At 43.6% G+C, this 9,844-nt stretch overlaps 1 long non-coding RNA gene across 1 annotated transcript; it reads right to left on the bottom strand.

Annotated features, from left to right (window-relative positions):
- Positions 1-1,358: 1,358 nt before the first annotated feature.
- LOC142310189 (uncharacterized) lies at positions 1,359-1,885 on the bottom strand. The gene is made up of 2 exons (XR_012754104.1): positions 1,699-1,885; positions 1,359-1,630 (listed from the first exon to the last, which is right to left on the bottom strand). It is a non-coding gene; the product is annotated as an uncharacterized LOC142310189 (long non-coding RNA).
- Between the last annotated feature and the right edge of the window lie 7,959 nt (positions 1,886-9,844).

Genomic DNA, 9,844 nt, shown 5'->3' with positions numbered 1-9,844 from the left:
TTTTTTGAGCGGGGGGTTGTTTTTTTTTAAACCCAGTTGAATCCAATCATCCCGGATATACTGTGAGGTTTTTATTTTTTTTTGTTAATTTTCTGTTTCTGTTTTTTTTTGTTTGTTTGTTTGTTTTTTTTTAAACCCAGTTGCATTCACTGATCCCAGGTATTTTTGCATGTGATGATTTTATTATTTTTTAAATTTTCTGTTTATTTTCTGTGATTGTATTTTGTTTATAACTTTTGTTTTTTTTTCTTTAAACCCGCTTGGATCCACTGATCTTGGATATTTGTGCATGTGAGGTCTCTGTTTTTTTATTTTTAATTTTCTATTTCATTTCTTTTTTTTTTTAAACCCAGTTGGATCCACTCAACCCGGATATTTGTGCATGTGAGTGAGGTTTTTATTTTTTTTTTTTAATTTTGTTTATTTTCTTCGATTGTGGTTTTTTTTGTTTGTTTTTTTTAAACCCAGTTGTATTGACTGATCACAGGTGATGTTTTTATTTTATTATTTTTTAATTTTCTGTTTATTTTGTTTGTTTGTATTTTGTTTTTTAGGTTTGTTTTCTTTTCTTTAAACCCGGGTTGCATTCACTGATCCAGGATATTTGTGAATGTGAGGTTTTTGTTTTATTTTCTGTTTATTCTCTTTAATTGTATTTTGTTTCTTGGGTTGTCTTTTTTTTTTGTTTGTTTTTTAAACCTGGTTGGATTCACTTATTTTTGAATGGGATGTTTTTATTATAATTCTTACTTCTTTAATTATTTGTTTTTTGGGTTTTTTTTGTTTGTTTGTTTTTTTTCAAACCCTGTTGGATGCACTGATTCCGGGTGTTTGTGATCCCACCCATCACTAATCATATATTTCCATCCAACTTTGTGGAGATTTTTTTTTTTTTTTAATAAAATGTTTAACAATGGGGTTTTAATATTTGTCACTTTGTATTTACAGATATAAGCTGATTATAGACCCTGGTACGATAGGAGCCTGATGCCGGCCATATCCTCTGATGTGTGGTGTCCTGCAGCTGATCAGTGTGGTCTCTATGCAGGAACACATGCCTGCAAGAAGAACCCCGGCCCCCCTTTAAGATCCCACATGCCTGCTAGAAGAGCCCCGGCCCCCCTTTAAGATCCCATATGCCTGCTAGAAGAACCCCGGCCCCCCTTTAAGATCCCACATGCCTACTAGAAGAACCTCGGCCCCCCTTTAAGATCCCACATGCCTGCAGGAAGAACCCCGCCCCCCCTTTAAGATCCCACATGTCTACAAGAAGAACCCTGGCCCCCTTTAAGACCCCAGCTTAGATAAAGCACAAAAAGATTGAGGCGTTTTACTAAAAAAAAACAACCAGAACAGAAGAGTTTTTGCGCCTTAGGTTTATTAACAGATATCTCCAGCGGCATCCAGCGTCTTTTGGACTCAGCACAGGTTTGGTGAATCCTTCAGTAAGTATTTTGGACTCAGCACGGTCTTCGTAAAGCCTTCAAGCGATATTTTGGATTCACTACGGTTTTGGTGGAGTATTCAGAAGTCTTTTGGATTCACCCAGGGTTTGCTGAAGTCTTGAGACGCGGCGTCGCTGTGTGGAGACCTCTTCACCGTCTGTGATGGTGCTTTCTGCGCCTGTGAACTGAGACAAGAAGAAGCCATCCTTACTACAAATTCTGTCCACAGGCAAGCATGTATATAGATATTTACCTGTCCTACGGCCGGGGTGGCGCTTTATGGAGGTCCTCCTGGCTCTGCGTCGCCGCCGACGTCCACTGCGTTCATTCTGCGTTCTAGATGGCATAGTGACAGGTGGAGCTTTGTTCATCAGTGGTCCGGTCCAGGAGTATTAGGATAAATGATAGTCGCATGGCTTTTTATAGTCTCTGACTACTGTGACCTCATAATATGATGACATAGCAAGGTGGTGTGGCCCCTTTATTTAGTCAGCGAGTGAGGCTGCATTATTTACTCAGCGAGGCTCCATTATTTACTTAGTGAGGCTCCATTATTTACTCAGCGAGGCTCCATTATTTACTTAGTGAGGCTCCATTATTTACTCAGCGAGCTTCATTATTTACTCAGCGAGCTCCATTATTTACTCAGCGAGCTTAATTATTTACACAGCGAGCTCCATTATTTACTTAGTGAGGCTCCATTATTTACTTAGTGAGGTTCCATTATTTACTTAGCGAGGCTCCATTATTTACTTAGTGAGGCTCCATTATTTACTTAGCGAGGCTCCATTATTTACTTAGCAAGGCTGCATTATTTACTTAGCGAGGCTCCATTACTTACTTAGTGAGGCTCCATTATTTACTTAGTGAGGCTCCATTACTTACTTAGTGAGGCTCCATTATTTACTTAGTGAGGCTCCATTATTTACTTAGTGAGGCTCCATTATTTACTTAGCAAGGCTGCATTATTTACTTAGTGAGGCTCCATTATTTACTTAGCAAGGCTGCATTATTTACTTAGTGAGGCTCCATTATTTACTTAGTGAGGTTCCATTATTTACTGAGCGAGGCTCCATTATTTACTTAGCAAGGCTGCATTATTTACTTAGTGAGGCTCCATTATTTACTCAGCGAGCATCATTATTTACTCAGCGAGCTCCATTATTTACTCAGCAAGGCTGCATTATTTACTTAGTGAGGTTCCATTATTTACTTAGCGAGGCTCCATTATTTACTTAGCGAGGCTCCATTATTTACTCAGCGAGGTTCATTATTTACTCAGCGAGCTCCATTATTTACTCAGCGAGCAAGGTTCCGGGGGGTAGGGGGTTACTGGCACTATTAATGGTGACATTATGGCTGCCGTCATAGGGACAGTCAAAATACTTCTTCTGTTTTACTGCATAAGTGCACAAGACAATAATTAAAATAATACTGTTCCCCATATACAAATATACTGCCCCTATGTACAAGAATATATCTACTATAATACTGCCCCTATGTACAAGAATATAACTAATAGAATACTGCCCCCTATGTACAAGAATATAAATACTATAATACTGCTCCTATGTACAAGAATATAACTACTATAATACTGCCCCCTATGTACAAGAATATAAATACTATAATACTGTTCCTATGTACAAGAATATAAATACTATAATACTGCTCCTATGTACAAGAATATAACTACTATATTACTGCCCCTATGCACAAGAATATAACTACTATAATACTGCCCCTATGTACAAGTGTTGCGGGCGGGGAGGAGGGTGTCAGCACACCGCGCTCACCCCTTCTGCTCGGGTCCGGCGGCTGCTGCTCAGTGGTGGCTCGAGCGGTGGGCCGGATCCCGGGGGTTCCTCGAGCGGCACTCCTCGCCCGTGAGTGAAAGGGGGGTTGTTGGGTGTGGGGATGATTATTGTCCGTGACGCCACCCACGGTTGTGGTGATTTCACCACCGCTGCTCTATACGGGGCTCCCGGGGATGGTGATGCGGAGCAGCCAGGTGTTGTGTTGCCCCTCCGTGGGTAGGGGTTGGTGATCCCGGGGCCCGGTGATGGGGATGGAGGTGCAGGGCCTGGTGGGCGCAGGGACGCGGGGGCAGCGCTGTGCCTTGCGGCACTGTGGTACTCACTCAGCCTGAGACGTGACACAGTTTTTACGGTAAACCAAACGGCTGGATAGACGGTCCCACGGACGGCTGCACTTGCTCTCCCAGTAGGTGACGGTGATGTCCCTTTTCCTTGCACCTTGGTGTACTTGTTGGTTGCAATGGGTCCCCACCGATAACCCGCTCCCCGGCTTCAAGCTGGACCGGGGGAGCTCTACTCTTTGCCCGCAGGCGCTGGCCCTAAGAAACGGGTGCCTTGGCGGTGGCGGTGTCTCTCTTTCACTGGCTGGGCTGTTGCCTTCAATCGGGACTTGGTTGTTGGGGGATCTACGTCCCCTTCACTGACGGATTCGGCAAATTGTGGCGACTCCAAGCCTTGCCGGGGTCCGAGAGGCCCCTGCCCTGGTGCTGACTGTCCTTCGGAACACTGCTCCAGACCGCCGGGCACACAGCCAACGGGGTCCTTCCAGGAACTTCCAAACGGTCCCCCTCCAGACAGTCACCGCCGTTGCTGACCTTGCTGACCTGGCCCTACACAAAGCTGGACCCTTCAGGCTTTCCTTCCTTCTTGTCACCTCACTTGCTTTCCTCCTTTACTACTCTTCTTCCACTTTCACTACTTGTTTACTCCTCCACTTAGCTCCTCACTCCTGCTCCTCCCTGAGCTATCTGCCTGGTTTTTCCCGCCTCCAGAGCTGTGTCCTCCTCGGTGGGCAGAGCCAACCGCCTGGCCCACCCCCTGGTGTGAATCATCAGCCTCTGGAGGAAGGCAACAAGGATTTTCGGTTAGCTGTGGTGTTCCTAGCTGGGATGTAGGGTGCGGTGGTGTGTGACCTGTGTCCCCTGACTTGCCCAGGGCGACACACAAGCATATAACTGCTATAATACTGCTCCTATGTACAAGCATATAACTGCTATAATACTGCTCCTATGTACAAGAATATAACTACTATATTACTGCCCCTATGCACAAGAATATAACTACTATAATACTGCTCCTATGTACAAGCATATAACTGCTATACTACTGTTCCTATGTACAAGAATATAACTACTATAATACTGCCCCCCTATGTACAAGAATATAACTACTATATTACTGCCCCTATGCACAAGAATATAACTACTATACTACTGCCCCTATGTATAAGAATATACAGTGGCATGTAAAAGTTTGGACACCCCTGGTCAAAATTATTATTGAGAACAGTTAAACAAGTTGAAGATGAAATGATCTCTAAAAGGCATACACACTATATAAGTTATAAGCTATATAAGAATATACAGTGGCATGTAAAAGTTTGGACACCCCTGGTCAAAATTATTATTGAGAACAGTAAAATAAGTTGAAGATGAAATTATCTCTAAAAGGCACGCTGCACTCCTCGCGGCGGCAGTTTTTTGGATCGCATGCTGCACCTCCTCGCGGCGGCAGTTTCGGGATCGCATGTTGCACCTCCTCGCAGCAGCAGTTTTTCGGTTCCACGCTGCACCTCCTTGAGGCAGCAGTTTGTGGTTCCATGCTGCAACTCCTTGCGGCGGCAGTTTTGGGATCGCACGTTGCACCTCCTCACGGCAGCAGTTTTTGGTTCCACACTGCACCTCCTTAATATACCTCCACGCTGCCACTCTCCTAAATATACCCTCCATGCTGCCACTTTCCTTAATATAACTCCACGCTGCCACTCTCCTTAATATACCCCCCATGCTGCCGCTCTCCTTAATATACCCCCCATGCTGCCACTCTCCTTAATATACCCCCCATGCTGCCACTCTCCTTAATATACCCACACTGCCACTCTCCTTAATATACCCCCCACACTGACACTCTCCCTAATATACCCCCACAGTGCTACTCTCCTTAATATACCCCCACACTGCCACTCTCCTTAATATACCCCCACAGTGCTACTCTCCTTAATATACCCCACGCTGCCAGTCTCATTAATATACCCCCCACGCCACTCTCCTCAATATCCCCCCAAGCTGCCACTCTTATTAATATACCCCCATGCTGCCAGTCTCATTAATATACCCCTCCCACACTGCCTCTGCAAAATATTTCCCCCCCACAGTGCCCTTTTGTAAAATATCCTCCCCTCACACACACACACACACTGCCCACTCTGAATAAAGTACTCACCCCACTACCTCTCAGAAAGCTGTGTCCCTTTCACAATTGTTCTCCCCTTCTCCAGTACAGTTCATCTGCCGCTCCTCCATGGAGCGCTCACCACTGCCTGACGTGTCTCTGTGGCGCCCGCAGCAGTGTGATGACGTCAGCAAGGTGCGGATCTCATCACGCTGATGCATGTCGGAGCCCAGACCCGAGCGCCACGCTACACTGTTCAAATGTATTTACGGCTGAGAGACGCAAATACATTTGATCAGGAAGGAGAGAGCTGCGGTTACCAATACTCTCCTCAGCAGTGTGTATGCCGGGCGCAGAATTGCACAGCAGGGCCTACACAGCACAGCGCACACTGTGGAGGAGAGCGGCGGTGACAGAAGATTGAGCGGCCACTACAGGCACTGGCCCTTCTGGCATTTGCTAGAATTGCCCTATGGCCAGTCCGGCCCTGGCGAGGGGACTAGTCCCATGGGCATTAGTTCCCCTGGCTAGTTGGCTCCATTAGCATGTTAGTACACCCCTGTGGGTGTGCTATCATGCTAATGAATTTGCAGTGTCAGAGGAGGATCTCACTCACCTCTCCGCCACCATCGCGTCCGATGGAGGATTTCGGCTCAGTGCACATAACTCCGGAGTTTGGGTCATGCACACTATCAAGCCGGGTGTGTGCGTCCTGGCTTCAAATTTAAGTAGAGCACATGACATAAACTCCGGGGTCATGCGCACTGAGCCAAAATCCAGTGTCGGACGCAATGGCAGCGGAGAAGTGAATGAGATCATCCTGTGACACTTCACACCCAGCACTGCCACATACACACACAAGTCTGCTAAATGAATATTTATATACACATACTACTTTGCTACATGCACATTGACATACACACACAGCTCTGCTACATATATGCTTACATACAACTAAATGAACATTTACATATAACTCTAGTAAATGCACATTTACACAGACACATTACCAAATTTTGCAGTTCTTTCCAGGCATGTGACTGATCACATTACCTGAAACATCCTGGATCTAGTTGGGGGGAAATCCATCAGCTGCACAGGGTGTGCAGCCTCCATTCAGGTCAGGATTCTTGCCCTGCACCGATCACATAAATCAGTGTGGGGCAAGAGGAGAAAAAACAGTTCCGTCAGTCATCAGTAAAGACAATTTCCCAGTGTTCCCCTCCATCACAGGAAGCTCCTTCGGACTATAAGATGCGCACACAATTTAGCTAGAGTTTTTCTCAATAAAAAAAAGTGTCTTATTGTCCAAAAATACGGTATATGATATAAAATGGATATAAATGTAACAGCTTAGACCTAAACTATAAAAATATACAGTATCCTTTTTTTTCTTGTATGGTGCCTGTTATAACAAAAAAGACAAAAAACTATTCCAGTACTATTGAATTTTCTTCATACAGTCTTGAAAAAAACAACCCCAAAATAACATGAAATAAAAAATAATCAAAAAGTTGTTTGTATAGCTTGTTTCACAAAATATAACCCCTCACACAATTTTGTCTATAAAAAAAATAAAAACAAAATCATGGGTCTCAGAATACGACAACCCCACCAAAAAATAGTATAAAAAATGAAAACGTTAATTTTTGTGTGAGAGTAACAAAACATTTAAAAACTATATAAATTGGTTATTGTCATTATCCTATCAATCTGCAGAACAATAATAATTTGTCAATTAAACTGAAAAGGTAGGAGTTTTTAATACAAATATAGAATCACTGTTTCTTTTCACGTCCAAAAAGTGTAATAAAAAGTGTTAAAAAACGATTAAAAGGTTGTATATATCAGAAAATGATACCACTTAAAACTATATCTTCAATATAAAATGAACACCTGCGCCCACATGTTCAAATTGAAAATTGGTCAGAAATTGTGCAGCAGACGGAAAGGTAAATCCCTGTCAAAAAGTGTATTGGAATAACATATCAGACAAAAATAAATATAAACCCCTGCGCTACAAGGGATGAAATCAATAGAAATTGCTCAAGTAAAACCATAAAAATTGGGGCAACTAATAGTAAAATGAAGAAAAGTTAGATGAACGTACAGAAATAGTTGTGGATTGCCTTTCAAAGTGGCTACAAATAGCAGTAAAATGCTTAATACAATTATATGTATGCCACAAAGACAAAATATAACAACTTCAATTTGAAAATGACACGAAGTGGCTATCAGGGGTTCCGCAATGTATATGGTGACCCCCAGTGAGTGCTGCAACACACAGGGTACACCAGGAACACGATACAATAGTGGGTCCTGGCGCTAGGGATAGAGGAGTGGGGTCACCTCCTACACTCACCTGAGGCTGATTGCTGCACTCCCTATCGTCCCTATACGGTTCTTACCCCCATCGCTGATCAACTGCCTAGGCCCTTGCTTGCCCTGATCTCACCCTGGCTAGTGAGAAGGTTGAAGAGAGAGCGCTAGTCTCACCACTGCAGTAATCCAACACAAGGGGAGGGAGGGGAAAAATAGACACAAAAAGGAAAACACTCCAACCTCCAGTAGTGCAACTAAACACCACTGCTACAATTGTCACGGATGGGATTAAGAGTAAAATGTCAGTCTTTGCTAATGACACCAAACTATGTAGGATATTAAAAACTGACCTTGATAGTACAATATTACAAAACAATTTGGATAAGATGTCACAATGGGCAGATACTTGGCAAATTAGATTTAATTCTGATAACTGTAGAATAATGCACCTAGGATGGAGTAATAATATTGCTGCATATACATTAAATGGAAGTAAACTCTGGACTAGAGAACTGGAGAAGGACTTGGGTATTCTTATTACAAGAACGCTGAGCAGCAGCACAACATTTTAAAAAGAATATTCAGAAACTAAAGTGAGTTCAAAGGCGGGCAACTAGATTATAACATGGGATGGAAGGCCTCCCATATGATGAGAGGTTAGATACTTTGGGATTTTTAACTTAAAAAAGACGTCTCAGAGGAGATCTCATTTACCGGTATAAATACATTGTGGGGTCAACACACAGGATTAAAGGACTAACATGTGATTATTCCTTCCTAAAACTATTGAAAGGACTAACAGACACTCACTACATGTGGAAGAAATACGATTCCAGCAGCTAAATAAAAAAGGGTTCTTTGCAGTTAGAGCAGTCAGACTGTGGAATGGTCTAACATTCAAAAAACATTTGTGAAGGAAATACGTAATCAAGCATAATCATAAATTCTTATTTCCTTAAATAGAGAATAAAAGCAATGTATTTATTGTTCTGCATTAAAATTAGAAACAAAATAAGGCACACAATAATTCAAAGAGTATAAATAAAGATGGCTATTTTATGGGTGTCCACTGATTAGATAGAGTCCCTAACAGCCCTATTATTGACACTGCCTAACCGAGATTTTCACCCTAATAGGCAATGCGAAAAGTGTTGTCTCGCCCTGTCTATCCTTGTAATGCCCGAGAAAGAGTCACTCACTAATGTTGATAAATAACTGTACTATAGGGGTGAAACACATTTCTGTACTTTGATCCGGGTCTGAATGGGAATTTAATCTTTTTTGAAAATCTCAAAGTCAATGATCTGGCTCCTATTCATGGTGGAGATTCGTGATTCCTAACTACCGTTCCTAGATGCACTGATCAGTTAAGATCATGAGGGGAACCACTCTATTTGTGTGACGTTCTGGACAAGCCAGGTAGTCACAAATAGAGCCCCACACAACACCAGTCCCTCACTAGGTAACACCCGCCAACCACATTAAACCCTAGTCACCTCCTTCAGGGCTGGATGGACACACCAGGGGGCGGAGCCAGGCGGTTGGCACGCCCACCGAGGAGTTCAGAGAGCCTGAGGGAGGAAACACACGTTAGTTGAGTTAGTGGAGTCAGTTGAGTTGAGTGGAGGAGGTCAGGCCTGTGCGACAGGCCTGTGACAGACTGACAGGTGCCAGGGTAGGAGCCCGGGCACCTTTGGCTATGAGCCATACAGAGGCCTCTGCCTGCAGGAGCCGGGAAGATGGCTCGGTGGAACTGTGGTGGACTGGGACAGGGTAGTGGCCCGCTGGAACCGACCCAGGAACCGACTCGGAAACCGGAGCACAAAAGAGGGGGTACTCAGACCCTGAAACGAGGTCTAGAAACTACTG

The sequence above is a fragment of the Anomaloglossus baeobatrachus genome, chromosome 5 (genome assembly GCF_048569485.1).
Source record: "Anomaloglossus baeobatrachus isolate aAnoBae1 chromosome 5, aAnoBae1.hap1, whole genome shotgun sequence".
Classification (NCBI taxonomy): domain Eukaryota; kingdom Metazoa; phylum Chordata; class Amphibia; order Anura; family Aromobatidae; genus Anomaloglossus; species Anomaloglossus baeobatrachus.
This window is presented reverse-complemented; position numbering and strand designations above follow the sequence as displayed.